This window comes from Chiloscyllium plagiosum, unplaced genomic scaffold (assembly GCF_037043375.1).
Source record: "Chiloscyllium plagiosum isolate Xiang-an unplaced genomic scaffold, Cpla_swu_hap1 HiC_scaffold_19, whole genome shotgun sequence".
NCBI classification, from domain to species: Eukaryota; Metazoa; Chordata; class Chondrichthyes; order Orectolobiformes; family Hemiscylliidae; genus Chiloscyllium; species Chiloscyllium plagiosum.
The window spans coordinates 42,335,125-42,348,500 of record NW_028270157.1 but is presented as its reverse complement, the minus strand read 5'-3'; the positions used below and the strand labels follow the sequence as shown (position 1 = coordinate 42,348,500).

General features: G+C 39.1%; 2 long non-coding RNA genes across 3 annotated transcripts in view; one reads left to right on the top strand and one right to left on the bottom strand.

The window, feature by feature from the left end:
* Positions 1-8,859, bottom strand: part of LOC148146761 (uncharacterized) — a 47,974-nt gene extending 39,115 nt beyond the window's left edge. The window contains exon 1 of the long non-coding RNA XR_015760443.1: positions 8,132-8,859. This is a non-coding gene — a long non-coding RNA (uncharacterized LOC148146761). The remainder of the gene's footprint in view (positions 1-8,131) is intronic.
* LOC122559634 (uncharacterized) overlaps positions 1-13,376 on the top strand; it is a 159,715-nt gene that overhangs the window by 62,756 nt on the left and 83,583 nt on the right. The gene's annotated exons all lie outside the window — the stretch shown is intronic.

The window sequence follows — 13,376 nt, the reverse complement described above, 5'->3', positions numbered from 1 at the left end:
CACCACATGACTATATCAGTAATCATCAGCTAGGGAAATAAATCAGCATCATTTCTGTATGCCTGTAAACTCTGTGGATTAAAAAGAACACATGGCAGTGCATAGTTTATTATAATCTAATAATTGCAAACAATTACCCTACTCTTTCTATACCCAATTCCCAAATTTCTTTATTCATAACTTTTCTCATTCTATTATAATATTTCTTCTCAATATAATACTCGAAGTTTGAATATCAAAAATGCTGTTTCCTAGCATGGTACAGAGTGTCATGGACCAAAGTGAACTAAGCGTGGTATCTACCAGATCCTGAAAAGGCCAAGGCATTATGTGATGCATGCTGCTTTCCAATCTGAACCCAGATCCTCATGAACTATAATCTATTTGTCTGCGCAAGTGAAGCCATTGATTTCTCCCTGGCTGTTTCTAAACTGTGGCTCTGTGGCAGATTACATTGATTCTGCCATTCACTCCATGGTGCTTGCAAGGAAGATAAAGTTTCTTGATCTCGCTGCTCACGACAGTAAGTTTTCACAATTGTGAATTGACATAAATCCTAGCAGATCAACCTCAGTAGTTACACCTAGGTATGATCTTCTAGAAAAATGCTTTCTTAATTTGATTACCTATGAGTTCTAGTTCTTTCAATGCTGAAAACCCAGGCATCATTATTTTCAATTCCCTTAAGAACTTTACATTTCATGCCCGCTCACTGGGCCCACATGTTCCGTGAATCATAATCATCAGCCTGTGTGGCTGCCTGCTTTGTCTCAGTCACTGTCTGTTCCTTAAGGTGTGGTCTTATTTGGAGAGGATGGAATCTTTAAACTTTTCAAAGAGAATTACTTTACAGCATTTTTTATAAGTGGCTTCTAAACAGGAAGCTGATTAAGCCTTTCAAATTCCCAGTATATCTGATCAGATCATTTCCTGAGAGTATGGAATTTTTGATGTTAAACCTCTGGCACTAACTGGTAAGGACTTAATGTGACGTTTTCTTTCTGCTTCATAATCAGTGGCACTTTCTTCAAGCAAGAGAGATTGCAAAATGTTCACTCACTCTGAAAACTTACCTCCTACTAATCAGGACCGATATTTTAGTTGCCATGCCATCTGCCCAAAAGAGACAAAGGAAGCTTCTATCTCTGCCTCCACAAACCTGGGAATTAAATGAGCAAATTACCTCTACACTCAATTCTGAACCAGTATTGTCTTCATGGGACACAGTGGAGTTCCTGCTTCTCATTTCAATCTGTCTTACTTAAAACCCTTTTCCCCACGGTATTTCTTGAAATATTCTCCTTTCTCTCCTTACTCGATCCTCTCCTTCCTATTTCTTTATTATTCTGATTCCATCTCTTTTTCTTGAAGTTCTTATTTACACTGTTCCAATCTCTCTACTGCTACTCTATCAATTTCATAATCCTCAGTTCTTACCTGTAAACCTTTGAGTATGTCTTATAAAGATTTTCTGGATTTTGGGTGAAATCCTTAACAGCCTCACTAATCCTTTATATCATTCAATAGACAGAACGTTTAAATTCTCAAAATGACGTCCCTTAATTCTGCTACAAATATGTTAGTGTCAAATGCAGAAATTCTTATACAAACTCAAGAAAGCCTCTTGCACTTTTCTTCTTTCAAATTGGTTTCAAAGAACCAGTTTACCCACTTTCATTTCATCTGTGTGTTCAAACTATGGCAAGATCCCTTAATTTGTTACACCCAGATCCTACATTCCCCAATTAATTCCAGCTCCAGTGGTGATATCCCAAAGTGTTATGCTTCCAGGTGCTGAAGGATGAATTGGCTTTATTCACCTACTCTCCTTCGTTAGTGTGATACGGTTAATTTGAAAAGGATCACTTCCCTTACCTCCAAACCAAAATAAAGTTATGCTTTACAGGGAGCTAAGTTAACCAGGTGACCTTGACTTAATAAAGAGGGAGTTTAATAATTACTGCAAGTGACAAGAAATACTGACACAACACACATTAAAAATAAGAGGTGAAAAGTGAATCAAAAAAGTTGCAAGTTATCAATGATAGATGTACATATTAATCTTTGAATTATTTGCACAGAGTGGATCGTTGAATGTTTCCGCTGTTACAATTGATGTAGTGTAGACATTGGTAGTAGTATAGACATTGATAGTTCAACTTTCAGTTTCACAATCATTCAATTTTGATTAGTAGAGATTTTGTACTTCAGATCGCTTTCAACTGTGATTGAATTTTAGCATTCTGAGTGAGAGAGTTATTTTATTCTCTTATTTCTTTTCTTTTATCTGGTTACTAGCTAGTGACTTCCAGCAGTCAGAGTGAGAAATGGTCTTTACCTATAGCCCAAGGCTGAGGAGGTGATAGTTCTTTGACCGTGACCTTCAAAGTACATGAACATTCAAACACAGACTGCTATCCATGAGAATGTTCAGTCCCAGTAACATACGCCAGTAGAGTTGAATCTGGCTTTTTAACTCCTTCTCCGCTATATTCATTAAAGGGAAAAACAAACAAAGGTGTCTTCAGATTGGGACATAATCTGTAGGTGATGGTTGCTGTTGAGCAGGTAGCTGCCAACCCTTCACTATCTTTTTAGTCAAAAGAAATCACAGACTGATTTGTTCTGGTTTGCCTCTTCTCTTTAAAGGGTGTGATTTGAAGTTCTCTTTGCATCCATGGGTGCATCATTCTATGGGTTTCTCCCTCTGTCTCTGACGGCCACTTAATTTACAGCTGCCACAACTTTTGATGGGAGAAGTTTTTTTCTTAAAGAAGAATATTTTGGAATTGCCAGTTAAAAAATGCCTGCAGTACTTTTGGATTAACTTTCAATTGTTATTTATTTGTGATATAATTGAGTTCTCAGAATTATTGCACAAAACAAAAATCAGTTCCATGGGGACTCATGTTCATGAGCTTTGAATTGGCTCTATATATTTTCAGGCTGTTTTGTTTGGAATAGGTCTGACTCCTTGTTAATATTTCATGTTGTTGTAGCATAAAATAGTACCACACTTTGCATTGATTATGCAAGTGGACAGTTTTTCAAGACATCAATTGATCCTTGCTGGGAAAGTTCATTGCATGATTCATCACAGACTCTCATGCAGCAATGGATCAACATTAACTTATTCCCCTTTGTTCACCTACATTTGAAACTGCCTCTTTGAGACGCCACCTATAAAAAATATGTGCTCAGTCAACTAATAATACCCAAAGACCCAATGTATAAATTATGCTCTTTGTGGCCTTTTTATCTAGAATGCAGAAGTTATGTTTCAGTTAAACAAAACCTTTGTTAGATCCCAGTTGGAGTACTGTGAGCAGATCTGGGCACTACACCTGAGGAAGGATACATTGGCCTTGAAGGGAGTAAAACGTAGCTTTGGAGGAATGATATCTGGACTTCATAAATTAAGTCGTAGGGAGAGATTATACTGATTATGCCTGTTTTCTCTACAATTTAGAAAGTAAAGAGGTGATCTAATTAAAACCTTTAAGGTATCAACAGAAAAGAAAGTTTAGATAAAGATAAACCCTTTCCAGTGGTTGGAGAATATAGAACTAGGGGCCATAGTTTGAGAGTTAGTGCCAGACTGTTCAGGAGAGGTGCAAGGAAGCACTTTTACATATAAAGGCTGATCCAGGTTTGGAACTCTCTTCCACAAATGGCAGTTGATGCTAGATCAGTTGTTAAGTTTAAATGGAAAATGGAGATATTTTTGTGAAGCAAAGTTATTCATCCCATTGAATGGTGCCTACTCCTGTTACTATTTTCTGTGTTATGTAATACAGTTGTCATAGCCACTAAAGTCCAAAATTATACAGACTTACTGCATTGAGAGTGTACTGTTGCAATTTAGCTGAGAATCCAGACAGAACAGATTCCCATCTTTTGTCAGTTTTTTTGTTAACTGTAGGTTTCTACAGTACTAGTGGGCACGGCTGGAAGGAGTGGATAAAGAGCGGAGCTGGAAAAACAGGTCAAGCAGCAGCAGAGGAGAAGGGGAGTCGATGTTTCAGGTCAGAATCTTTTATCAGGATTACAGGAGGGGAAAGAGGCTGAGAAATAAATATAGGGAGGAGGTCAGGCTGGGGGAAAGATTGGTTGGATAGCTACAGGTCGATGCAGGGAGGGGTCGGCTGTGCTTGGTCAGTGGGAAGGGTGGAGCAGATAGATGAGAAGAAAGATTGCTAGGTAGGGTAAGGTTAAGGGGGCGAGGTGGAGATGGAGGGCTGGTCCTGGGATAAGGTGGCGAGTGGGAGATTTGGAAGTTGGTGAATTCTGCTCAGGCTGTGTGGTTATAAGCTCCTGGGGTGGAAGATGAGGTGTTTTTCCTCCAGTTTGCATGTGGCCTTGTTTTGACAGTGGAGGAGGCCCAGGCTGAACATGTCGTCAAGGGAGTAGGAGGGGAATTGAAATGGCTGGCAACTGGAAGGTGTGGTATTTGTCCATCAACGTTCCCTGAACTGATCTCCAAGTTTGTGCTCAGTCTCTCTGATGTAGGGGACACCACATCAGGAGCAAGGGATGAAATAAATCAAATTAAAGGAAATATAAATCTGCCATACTTGGATTGATTCTTTGAGACCTTGGACAGAGGTGAGGGAGGGAAAGATTGGGGGCAGGTCTTGCATCCTGCAGTCACAGAGGAATGCTCCAGATGTGGAGGAGGGGTTGGTGGGGGGTGTGGACAAAATGAGGATGTCGCGGAGGGAATAGTCCCTGTGAAAAGTGGATAGCGGTGGGGAGGGAAATATTATTTTGGTGGTAGGGTCAAACTGCAGGTGCCAGAAGTGGCGGAGGATGATGCAGTGGATTTTGAGATCAGTGGGGTGGTTAGTGAGGACCAGGAGGACTCAACCCTTGTTATCGTTCGGGGGCATTTGTTTGAGGGCAGAGGTACAAGAAATGAAGGAGATGCAGAGACTCCCATTCGATTCTGCATTGAACCAATCTCTCAATTATTACCTATTTGTGATATAAATGTGTGCTCCAAATTTATGCACAAAATAAAATCATCAGACCTTTTGAAAGCCAGCCGGGATTCTATAAATGAGAAAAAGACAATTCCTCCAACACATTCCCTTACCTTTCGTTTCAAAGCTATCAAAGTAATTATTGCCCTGACATAAGAGGATGTAGAAAATGCAGGCAGGTATAAAAGTGATGTGGATACTACATTCTGTAAATCAGTTTGTGAGCTCCTACTGAGGATTAGAGTTGCATTTCCTTCATATTTCTCTTTAATGCTTTTGGAGAAAAGAAGTGAACATGACACAGAGTGATAATGTCGGCTGCATAATCGTTTCAGTACACATTTTTCTTGGTAAACAAATTGGTTTTATATTTAATGTTATTTCAAAGACATTGTAATTAACTTCCATGAAATATCTTCCATTATCCAATGTTAATAATTATTATATTAAATTCTGCTAGAGCAATATTTATATTTATTAAAATGGAACTGAATGCTCAACAAGAAAAAACAAAAAAAAAATTAGATGTTTAAGGATAGGAGAAATTATTGATTGTTTTCCTTCACATCATGTCTTATTATTGTGATGAAAGATGCATCATTTATGTATGTTAATTAATTTTAGAGTTTGGATTTTAAATTCATGCTGTAAAGAATGCTCAGCTGTTCTTGTAAAAGGATTTAAAAATTAACCATGTCCGTCTTTCCAGACCATGAGTTTAAACCAGTATGCTCCTCCTGGAGTGTTATCGAAGTTTGTTTTTATTGTGGTGGTTTATGGCAGGGGAGAATGACATTAGTTTTCTTTTGGCTTTCACATAATCAAAAATTGATTTTAGATTATAAAACTCAAACAATTGGAAAGCTTTTGAGCAGTTCAGAGGAAACCTGATTAATACCAGTATAGTTTCTATTAGAAAAGAGATTGTTCATAGTAGTTATGAGAATGAGTCACCTCAGAGAAAGAGTTTAGTTTGTGAAACTTCCAGACTAGGAGTGTTTGGTTAGAATGCTACAGATTATTAAAAGACTGGAAAGGTTTAACTTTTCAGTGTGTAGATATACAAAGAAAATGCTTCATAGCTCACAAGAGTGGAACTGTGAATAGGTGGTTAATTTAACCTACAGATTTGATAGAAAGGGGAAATACCTCTGGATTTTGAATAACTGTAAAGTGATGGAATTGGGGAGCATATGGGATTTTAAGACCATAAGACCATAAGAAATAGGAGTGGAAGTAAGGCCATTTGGTCCATCAAGTCCACTCTGCCATTCAGTCATGGCTGATGGGCATTTCAACACCACTTACCCGCACTCTCCCCATATCTCTTAATTCCTTGCGAGATTAAGAATTTATCAATCTCTGCTTTGAAGACATTTAACATCCCGGCCTCCGTTGGGTTCCATTGGAATTTTTTGAAATTGCATTATATTTTATGTATTCTTTTGTGTAACAAACTCCTCTTTTGTTGTTAAAAATCAAATCTGCAGCTGTGTGTGTTTATGTTTCAGTGAAAGCCCGCTGTTAAATTAAAGAAAAAGACAAAATATGGCCTAACAAGTCGGAATATATTCTCGGATGTTTCCAGCAGTAACATCATCTTGGATTACAAAGTTACTTAAAACAATTTTAAGTAACTATCTCATGAAGAAGTGTCGATAGGGACATAGTCATCTCAATAGAACTCTCTCAGATGATTCATAGTCCCATCTTCAGGCCAGTTAGTGACAGGATATAAATTTATTTTTATAAATTGCTTCTTCCTCCAATCTATTTTTTTTAATTGTAAACATCCTTGTGTACTTCTGTTCTTTCATTATTATAATAATTAGCTATGCTCTGAAATATTCTCCTTTGTTCTTTTTAATTCTATTTATATAACGTACTCCTTCTACTGTTTAGAACCATAAAAGAATGAGAAGGGTTAAGAAATTACTTCCTGTAAAAGAACAACCATTAATTTTGTTCCCATCCATCACTGCCTTGAAGGTTAGCTGATAAAATTGTTGAGACAACATCCAGTTTAAAGAAAGCTCCAACAAAGATTAAGTGCCTACGTTCATGAAGGAATCACAAGATCTGAACGCATCTTCATTCTAAGTTAACATCTGGCTATCTTACCTTCTAAAAGATTTGAGTAAAATCAATGCATTTATCATTATGGTCACTCAGGACATGGGTAAAGGTGATACTATACCTCAATTTATATGGAATTATGGATAAATTTTGTAACATTTTATATGTATATTTTATTTGTGAATAGCAGAGAATTGTGAGTAAGCCAGACATTTTTTAAAAAAATTTGTTTTTCTTTATCATCAATACCAGACTGCCTAGTTTCCATGGTGATGTGAATCTCATTTCTCTGTCACTGCATTTACACTACAGTTTGATAGCAGGTTGTGATAACATGGTTTTAGATCTATTGTAAGTGAGATTTGGGTATCAGAAATGGCAATCATATGCAATAAGCAAACCTTAGCTTTGTCCTGTAGATATTTCTGTGTAGGACACATTGCCAATGGAAAAAAAATGATCATAAGATAATGTAATTAATTAAATAAAACCTAGTAGTCGACAAAATATCTCCCTTAATCAGTCTCTCTACCTTAAAATGAAATTGCTGAGGAATTCCCATGCTTATTCTAACCAGTTAACATTATTGATAATGAGATGTGAAACATAAGGCAAAGTTCAGAAGTTCTCCTGTAAGCATTACTCAGTGATAATAAAGGACAATCAACATTGTATCAATCAATAAGTGGCAGTGCCTGAGTCAAATATATGGGCAACATCAATGCACATGGGAAAGCAGGATTTTGCAGTGAACAAGTTGTTATTCTGGACTAGTATCGCAGAGACTTTGAGTTCAAATCTTATCAGGGAAAGCTGTGTATTCAATTAATCTTATGGAGGGCAAATTTGCTGAGTTAGGAGAGGGAAAGGGATTTGGACAGCACCTTGTAAAGGTGGGCTGAGTGGTCTCCTATGCTGACAGATTCTATGATGGCAGGTTTTCATTTCTGTGTCTGAAGACAACCTCCCATATATATAAGATTTATATACCCCGTAACACAAATACTTCTTCGTCTTAAAATTAGACACACAATTAAACAAGTATATTTAGTATTATTTTCATTTTTACTTACTGGATGTGAAACATGCTGCTGAACATCACTTCTGTCAGTTATAGAGGTATTCTTGGCAACATTCACAATATTAAAAGGAAAAGTTTGCAGATGCTGCGAATCTGGAGTAAAAGAAATTGCTGGAAATACTCATCATGTCTGGCAGCATCTTTGGAGAAATGAACGTGAATTGAATATGCAGAAACGTAGCACAACGGCAGCTGCCGATGAAATATTATGATCTCTTCTGATTGTTTTGTTAATAAAAAAGGCAGTAGCTTACTTTCAAATCTGTCATTGAATTAGTTTGCAGCTGATAGGCAGGTGTATGAATTAGGCGAAAGTGAGAACTGCAGATGCTGGAGATTAAAGTCGAGAGTGTGGTGCTGGAAAACCACAGCAGATCAGGCAACATCCGAGGAGTAGGAAAGTTGATGTTTCAGGCAAAAGCCCTTCATCAGGTGTATGAATTGTTCCATCATGTGCTGAAGGTTTCACTGTTTTGCTGTCTTCAATCAGACAGAAAAAATTGAAAATGGAAAACAATGCTTATGGTCCTTCTCACTATTCCATTCTGAAATGTTCTTCCCCACTAGTCAGGGCTCCCAATTACCGCACCTTCTCTGTAAAATCAAATCAATTTCCTTACCAGCCAACCTCTCGAAACAACCTCTGAGGACGGCTTGTTGGAAAGTGGCAGATTGTCTAAGAAAGCAATGATAGCAGGCTCAATCTCCAGCGGTGGAGAGAGGTACTAGAGGAAGCTCTCTCCATCAGATTGTCCTTTCAAAATTCCAGGACTTAGCCAAGGCATAAAATTTACCTGTTCTGTTGCTGTCACAACAGTCCAATTCTTGGGGGTAGGAAAACAACGATTAATCTTGTAAAATAGATCGGAGTGGGTGCAAAGAAGCAGGTTGTAATTTAACATTCATTAACAAGAAAATGCTGCTATGTTTATTAGAATGTGTGTCATGTAGACCAAAGGCAATCTGGAAAGGTGAATGAGACAGAGAGATCATTCACAAAATGCATTTCTCAGAAATAGTCAATACCATTCTTGTTCTATGACCCTGGCCAGGAATTTCCTTGATGTAATTTGCGTTACAATATAAATGCATATCGTCGTTGCACCTTTACAAAAGTTAATCTCACCCTGGCCTGTAGAGGGAAATACATAGCCTTCTCATTTGCATACCTATTGGAGCAAACATTGATCTGACTTGAACCAGTTTCAAGCAGCTTCTCATCCACAAAGTATAACTTCAGCATTTTGTAAGTGTCATTCATTCTGCATGACTTTAGTGGCTAATGGTTAAGTCACAAACACTGCTTGTATCTTTTATTTTAACCATGTGATAACACCTCGTGTTAAAGTATCTTAATTATATATTAACAACACTAGGACCAGGAAAATGCCAAGTGTGCCCTGAAAGGTAAGGCTGCAGCCAGTAAAAGACTCAAATGTCAATAGTAAAGCTCACCTTTTTGCAAATGCAGAGAAATGAGTACTCATTATTTATGGATATAAGGATTTCTGGAAAACTAAGGAATGGAACAAAAATGGAGGAGATTGCAATCTTGATTTGGGAAAATATTATATTACTACAGCCCAAAGATCATTGTGGAATCAAAGGCAGAGTTCAACTGATTTGAGGCAAGAAACCACGAAGGAGCAAATAGCGACTTGGTGTATTTTATAGGCCATAAAATAGTGGGAAGGAAATGGAGGAGCTGATTTATAAAGAACTTACTCAGATTGCAAGAACAATTGAGTTGTGATAATGGGAGATCTAATTCCTCCAATATTGAGTGAAGAAGTGATTAAGTTCATGTCAGAGAAGGATGAAGTGTGTTTGGGAAATTTTCTTGTTTAGTTTCCTGCCCAACAAAGAAAGAGGCATTGCTGGATCCAATCCTGGGTCAAGTGGAGAAACTCACAACAAAGAACAAAGAACAAAGAAAATTTGCAGCCCGGGAACAGGCCCTTCGGTCCTCCAAGCCTGAGCCAATCCAAGTGCACTGTCTAAACCTGTCTGTCAATTCCTAAGCATCTGTATCCCTCTGCTCCCCACCTACTCATGCATCTGTCCAGACCCATCTTAAATGAATCTACAGTGCTTGCCTCTACTATCTCTGCTGGCAACGCATTCCAGACGCCTACCACCCTCTGTGTGAAGTACTTGCCGCATGTATCCCCCTTAAATTTTCCACCTCTCACCTTGAAAGTGTGCCCTCATGTTAATGAATCCTTCACCCTGGGAAAAAACTTGTCTCTATCCACCTTTCTCTATACCCTTCATGATTTTGTAAACCTCAATCAGTTCCCCCCTCAATCTCCTTTTTTTTTTAATGAAAATAAACCTAACCTATTCAACCTCTCTTCATAGCTAGCACCTTCCATACCAGGCAACATCCTCGTAAACCTTCTCTGCACCCTCTCCAAAGCTTCCACATCCTTTTGGTAATGTGGTGATCAGAACTGTACACAGTATTCTAAATGCAGCCGAACCAATGTCTTGTACAATTTTAACATGACTTGCCAGCTCTTATACTCAATACCCAGTCCAATGAAGGCAAGCATACCATATGCCTTCTTGACCACTCTATCCACCTGTGCAGCAAACTTCAGGGTACAACGGACCTGCACTCCCAGATCTCTCTGCTCATCAACTTTTCCCAAGGCTCTTCCATTCATTGTATAATTCGCTCAAAAATTAGTCTTGCCTAAATGCATCTCCTCACATTTGTCTGGATTGAAATCCATCTGCCACTTTTCCACCCAACTCTCCTGTATTCTTTGACATTCTCTTATGCTTTCTGCTACTCCACCAATCTTGGCGTCATCTGCAAACTTGCCGATCATACCAACAGTGCCCTCTTCCAGATCATTTATGTATATTACAAACAATAGTGGCCCCACTGTGGAACACCACTGATCACCTTTCTGCATTTCGAGAAACTCCCTTCAACTACTACTCTCTGTCTCCTGTTGCTCAATCAGTTCTTTATCCACCTAGCTAGAACACCCTGCACACCATGTGGCTTCACTTTCTCCATTAGTCTACATGGGGAACCTTATAAAATGCCTTACTAAAGTCCATGTATATGACATCAACAGCCCTTCCTTTATCTATCAACTTGGTCACTTCCTTGAAGAACTCTATTAAATTGGTAAGGTATGATCTCCCCCACACAAAACCATGTTGCTATCACTGATAAGCCCATTCTTTTCTAAATATAAATAGATCCTATCCCTCAGTACCCTCTCCAGCAACTTTGCCACCACCAACATCAGGCTCACTGGTCTGTTGTTACTCAGAATATCCCTACTACCCTTCTTGTACGGGGGACAACATGAGCAACCTTACAGTTCTCCGGCACCTCACCTGTATTTAAGGATGCCACAAAGATATCTGTCAGGGCCCCAGCTATTTCCTCTCTCACCTCCCTCAGCAACCTGGGATAGATCCCATCCGGTCCTGGGGATTTGTCCACCTTAATATCCTCTAGCCTACACAACACATCTTCCCTACCTATGTCAACGTGATCCAGACTAATCAAACTTCTATCTCTAATCTCAAGATTCATCATGTTCCACTCTTCAGTGAACACTGATGCAAAGTAATCATTCAGAATCTCACCCATTCTCTCAGGTTCGACACACAGCCTTCCTTCATTATCCTTTAGTGGACCAATCCTTTCTTTAGTTACCCACTTGCTTCTTAGAATGAATAAAATGCTTTGGAATTCTCCTTAATTCTGCTTGCTGAAGTTATTTCATGACCACTTTTAGCCCGCTTGATACCTCGTTTAAGACTTGTCCTATTCTTCCAATATTCCTCCAGGCCCATTCTGTTCTTAGCTGCCTAGACCTTATGCACGCTTCCCTTTTCCTCTTGGCTAGTCTTATAATTTCTCATGTCATCCATGGTTCACGAATCTTGCCCTTCCTATCCTTTGCCTTCAACGGTACCTGTCTATCCTGCACTATCTTTAACCTATCTTTGAAAGCCTCCCATATATCAAATGTGGAATTCCCTTCAAATAGCTGTGTCCAATCCACATTTCCCAGCTCCTGCCTAATTTTGATATAATTGGCCTTGGCCCAGTTTAGTACTCTTGCCTTAGGACCATGCTCATCTTTATCTATGAGTATTCTAAAACTTACTGAATTGTGGTCACTGTTTCCAACGAAATCCCCCACTGCAACTTCTACCACCAGTCCTGCCTCGTTTCCCAGTACCAGGTCCAATATGGCCCCTTCCCTCATTAGACTATTGACATACTGCTCTAGGAAACTCTCCTGGACGCTTCTGACAAATTCTACCCATGCAGACCTCTAACGCTAAGTGTATCCCAGTCAATGTTGGGAAAATTAAAATCTCCCATCACCATTACCCTATTGCCTCTAGATCTTTCCATAATCTGTTTACCTATTTGTTCTTCTACTTCATGCTCACTGTTGGGAGGCCTGTAATACAGTCCCAACAATGTAACTGCACCCTTCTTATTTCTCAGCTCCACTCATATTGTCTCACTACCCAAGACCTTCATAGTGTACTCCTTTAGCACAGCCGTGATATCATCCCTGACCAGCAATGCAAATCCAACCCCCCCATTTACTTCCCTCCATGTCCTGTCTGAAGTGTCTATATCCTGGAACATTTAGTTGCCAATCATCATGCCCTTCCTTCAACCAAGTCTCTGTGATTGCAATAACGTCATACTCCCAGGCACCAATCCAAGCCCTAAGTTCATCTGCCTTACACACTATACTCCTTGCATTAAAGTAGATGCATTTCAGGCCACCTGTTCTTTTGTGCTCATCTGCTCCCTGCCTACTCTTCTCTTTATTAATGCTATCTTCATAATCCTTACAGTCTCCAGTCTCCACCTCGCTGCCGACTTGTTTTCTCTTCTGGTTCCCAGTCCCCTGCCACATTAGTTTAAAACCTCCCCAACAGCAGTAGCAAAAATTCCCCTAAGGACATTGGTTCCAGTCTGGTTCAGATGTAGACCGTCCATTTTGTAATAGTGCCACCTTCCCCAGAACCAGTCCCAAACAAACCCAACAGAGTAACACCTCAGGAATTTTGACAATAATATAACTTTTAACCCAGTTATAGAGAAATTGAGTCATACAGTACAGAAACAGACTCTTCATTCCAACCTGTCTGTGCTGACCAAAATCGCAATCTAAACTAGTCCTATCTTCATCCACTTGGCCCATATCCCTCAAACATTTCTTATTCATTTACTTAGC